This window comes from Pteronotus mesoamericanus, unplaced genomic scaffold, assembly GCF_021234165.1.
Source record: "Pteronotus mesoamericanus isolate MK-2021 breed Mesoamerican mustached bat unplaced genomic scaffold, CSHL_Meso_final contig_1, whole genome shotgun sequence".
NCBI lineage: Eukaryota > Metazoa > Chordata > Mammalia > Chiroptera > Mormoopidae > Pteronotus > Pteronotus mesoamericanus.
This window is the reverse complement of record NW_026554998.1, coordinates 2,115,750-2,120,464: the sequence shown is the minus strand read 5'-3', so window position 1 is coordinate 2,120,464 and position 4,715 is coordinate 2,115,750.

The window sequence follows — 4,715 nt, the reverse complement described above, 5'->3', positions numbered from 1 at the left end:
GGTGGGGTGTGGGTGGGGGAGGCGGGGAAGCGAAGTAGCAGAGGACCGGGTGAGCACGACCCTCATGTTAGGCTGCAGAATTGAGGTTTCTATCCAGTGGACTAACGTCAATCCAGTTTAGAAGTGGTCACTTTGGAGCGGGAGGCCTGGGAGTGGGGCGGGGGTCATCAGGATAGGGCAGGGAGAACAGAGCAGTGTTAGGTGGTGAATGAACAGGAGTTGGCGGCTGACGGGACGGGTGGCGTGATAGTCCCTGGAATAGGTCCCGCTGAGTAAAGCTTAGAGGCAAAAGACACAATCTCGGACATATTTGGAAATCCCAGAGGCGGTTTCACATGTGCACCTGGAGCCCCGGTGAGGGCAGGGGACAGAGGAGGGAGCAAGCTGGACGCCGGGAACAGGAGGTGCTGTGGGCAGGGAGGGCGCGTTGACTTCTTCCGTCCTTCCCAGGCTCCAGTCACCAGCCCGGGCATCAGGCAGTTTCTGGTTACCTTGTTACCTCTTTCCTTAACTTTCTTCCCAGGGCAGCCTGCACTGGGTGCTAAACCTGTCCTTTGGATTCTTTTCCTCCCACTGGGTTCAAATGACCCATGTGGCTCCTGTTCTTGCCAGTTTCCTACGAGCCCCTCTTTGAGGCCACGTGTTTTGTTTTTGGTTGTTTTTTTTGTTTTTTTTTGTTTTTGGTTCCCCACTCATGGCCACCATCTAGAAATGTCTAAACCAAAATATATAATCCAAGGGTGGGGAAGGACATACCCAGACGTGGCTAGTGGTGTACATTTCTCCCCAGCGGCTCAAGCTGGACAATTTCTATACATTTCCAAAGCCGTGTCTCTGAGGATCATGCGACCTGTAGAGATTACCGGCTCCACCAGGCTGTGAACGGGTGTGATCCCGCAGCCCAGGGAGCCTGTATGGCGTTTCCCTGCAAGTTAGAAACACATGGGAGATCCAGCCCTGTGCCAGGGAGCACGGGCGGGCAAGCCGTGCACTAGCTGGATTTTCTCCCTAACATGCCTTATATTGGTTTATCTATTTTCTGCCAGTGCCATGTAACAAACTGTCCCAAAAGCCAGTTGCTTAAAACGGCAGCCACTTTCTACTCATGAGCCTGTGGGTCCCCTGGGCAGTTCTGCCCTGAGCTGGATGCAGTGGACTCACTCAAGCTTCTACGGTCACCAGTGAGTCCTAGGCTGCTGTGCTAACCCTGCCGAGCTCTCTCCCACATCTGGGGTCTTGGCTTACGCAGCTGGGCTGGTTCCACGTGGCCTCCCCTCCTCCAGCCCAATTGCCAAGATGGTTCACAGCAAAAGCACAGAATGCCCCTTGTGGCCTACGCGCAGAACGGGCACGCGATCCCTTCCACCCAGGTCTGCTGTCAGAGCAAGTGACAAAACCAGCCTGGGATCCACGGGAAGGGAAATACACTCCATTCTTGATGAGAGATGCTGTGAAGTTACGATGCAGAGAATTCAGGGGTGGGTGAGAATCAGGGCCGTTTTTCCAATCAATACACCAGAGGCCCCCTTGGCCAGGCACCTTGTGCAAGTCCCAGTCTCCGTAAACTCCTCAGTGTCCCAGTCCTGCCTGGACCCAGCCCGGCTCTGGCTGCCTGTCCCCACGTGTCCTCCAGGTTACACACTTCTCGCTCTCCCTCACTTGGTCACCCAGAGCAAGCTGACTCCTCTCCAGATACACTCAGTCCAGTGGGGAGCAGTGGTCTATCCTGCCAGGAAACCAATGTCCCTTCTTCTGGGGGAAGCTCCCTGTTCTTCCTCGGGGACATGATCTCTCCCCTACTTCCACGCCCTGGAGCGGTACCGACTGGGTAAGGATGGTCTTGTGATCCTGGCTGGGGGGCTCAGGGTCATTTTAAGACTCAAGCTAGAACGATTTGGAAAAGGAGGTGTCCTCTCTTTTGGATGAATTGCTGGGTGTACAGAAGGTGGAAGACTGGCGGGAGCTGCCCCGCCCGCCCCCTGGAGTGCGCCTGCCTGGGTGTGAAGCCAACACAGGAGGGCAGAACAGAGATCGCGCTGTACAGCCCTTTATCCCGGGTCCAGTCATGCCTGAGGCAGGTATCTGGGCTTGTCAGTTTCCAAGTCAATTTTTAAAATTTATTGTTACTATTGTTTTTGGTTTAGGCTGGTTTGAATGGGTTTCTGCCCCTTGCAATGCTAAGAGGCTGAGTAATACACCCACCAAGAGATGGTTGTAGATGTTCCGTCTTATAACATTCTCAGCAAACTCTCTTCATTCATAAATGCATTCGCCAATACCTTTTGACTGCCTCCTATGTGCCAGGAATAGTGCCGGGTGCAAACAGCTAATGGGTCAGCCTCTCTGAGTTTGGTTTCCTAGGAAGTTGCATTTCATGGGTTTTATAGTTGAGTCAGTACAAAGCCCTATATGTGAGCCCATATGTGCACCATATCCGCCCCCTCCCCAACTCCTATTTATCTCTCAGTAATGCTGACAAAATTCCATAGCCTATGACACACTGCCTTTCCTAATAACATCCATCAATGGTTACTAAGTAGTGTGCTCAATGTTTGTACACATTTCATTTCATTTTACTTCCACAACGACCCCCCAGGTGGGTTTTGTTATTTCCTTTTTACAAATAAAAAGTCTGAAGCTCAGGAAGGTTATGTGACTTGCTGGAACGAAAACTGGGGTCTGTCTAGATCCAAAGCCCATCCTCTGACTGGAAATACCTTCTTTTCGTTTGGCTGGACATCTTTTTCACGCGTTTTAAAATTTTAATCTTACTATTCCAAGGGCCGCAGATGCTGGCGACTTCAACATAAAGCCCTCCGCTCTTTTCCTACCACTTCCCGTTCCTGCTCAGACTACAAGAACAAAATGCCACAGGCTGAGTGGCTTAGAAAACAGGGATCTATGTTCTCCTTGTTCTGGAGGCTGGAAGTCCCAGGTCGACGCAGGGGCCGGCCTGGCTTTTCCGAGGCTGCTCCACGGCGTGCAGAGCGCCACCTTCAGGCTGGGCACTAACATGGCCTTTCCTCTGTGCGTGTGCGCGTCCCTGTGTCTCTTCTACTGAGGACACCCATCCTATTGGATTAGGGCCTCACCCATAGGACCTTGCCTAACCTTAATTACCACCTGAAAGACCTGGCCTCCAAATAGGTCACATTCTGAGATATGGGCAGTTAGGATTTCAACATATGAATTGAGGGGGGGGCACGCAATTCGGCCTATGCTTCCTTATCAGGTGCCAAGGGCACAATAGTCCTGGTTTCAAGGAGGCTGCGAAGGTCACTAGATTGAGCTGAGGCTTCCAAGAGAAGGGATCCTGTCCAGCAGGATTTTCTCACCTTCTCCATCTGCAAATGTCGGTGCCCCCGCCCTCCTGCTCATCCCCCGAGGGCCGGGCCTTGCCCTCCGCTCCAGGTCAGAGCATTCCTGCCTCCCCCCGCTCCCAGGCACCTCCATGCCGGCGACCACAGCGCACTCTCCAAGGCTCCCCCGTCCCCTGCAAACATTCCCCTGCCAGCGCAGCCCTCTGAGAGCAGTGAAGACCCTAGTGGCTGGTGCTCTTGAGGGCCCCATTTCTCAGGCTCTTGTCTACACCGGCTGCCTCTGTGTCCTCACCGTCCAATCCCCCTCTCAGCATATGGCAGCCTGGCTTTCTCTCCCGTCGTGCCCTGGAACCTGCTATTGCCTCTCACAGGAAGCTACAAGGAGGGCCTGTCGTCCTTATCTTAACTGACCTTTCTTAGAGTGGTGCTGGGCACTGTTTACCCTCCCTTGGCAAATTCTCACACACCCAGGCTTTAGTCACCAGGTGCCTGCTCAGCGATAACCCTGTCAGCCATTACCTTGATTTCCCACCGGCCCCGCTGTTTCTAGACCTCACACGCCGCACGCGCTCAACAGTGGCCCATTACACCAAGCCAAATAACATCAAGGTAGGCGGCTACCGAGTTGCCCGAGAGAATTACTGCCTCCTTTCTACAAAACAGTTTGGCCACCTGTGTCCAGGCCCTTGAAACCAGGGTTGCAAAGTAAAAGTCGACAGAGGCCAGATGGGCAATGCAAACATATGCTGTGGGTGGGGGTGAGGAAACAGTGACACAAGGACAAGGATGTCAGGTGACTGACACTCGAAGACAGGGAAGAGACAATAGGGAGGGCTGGGCATGGGGGAGCGGGAGGGTGGATGCCATCTGCAGGGGGACCCTCCCACCCGTCAGGCCATGGACTTCCACATGGGAGGGCACTCCCTGCAAAGCCTGATCCTCAGAACTTCTCAAAGGAAGCCAGACACCCGGAGTTGTATTTATTTTTAGAGAGAGGGGAAGGGAGGGAGAAAGAGGGAGAGAAACATCCAAGTGCCAGAGAAACATTCATTGGTCGCTCTAGCACATCCCCAACGTGGGGGGTCGGCGGGGGGGGGGGGGGAGGGTGGTACTCAGTCAGCAACCCAGGCAGGTGTCCTGACCAAGAATCAAACTGGTGACCTTTCAGTGTGCTGGACAGTGCCCATCCCATTGAGCCACACCAGCCAGGGCCAGATTTTTATTTTAAATGTCCTGATGAAATGTTGGCAACCAATTCAAAACTTAAAAAGAGATGACCAATTCTGAACCAGAGAAAACATTGCTGTGAGCCACGTGGAGCCCAGCTTGAGTTTGCAACCCCTGAAATAAAACATCTGCGTCATTTGATGCATTCATTCTACCCTAAACGGGGGT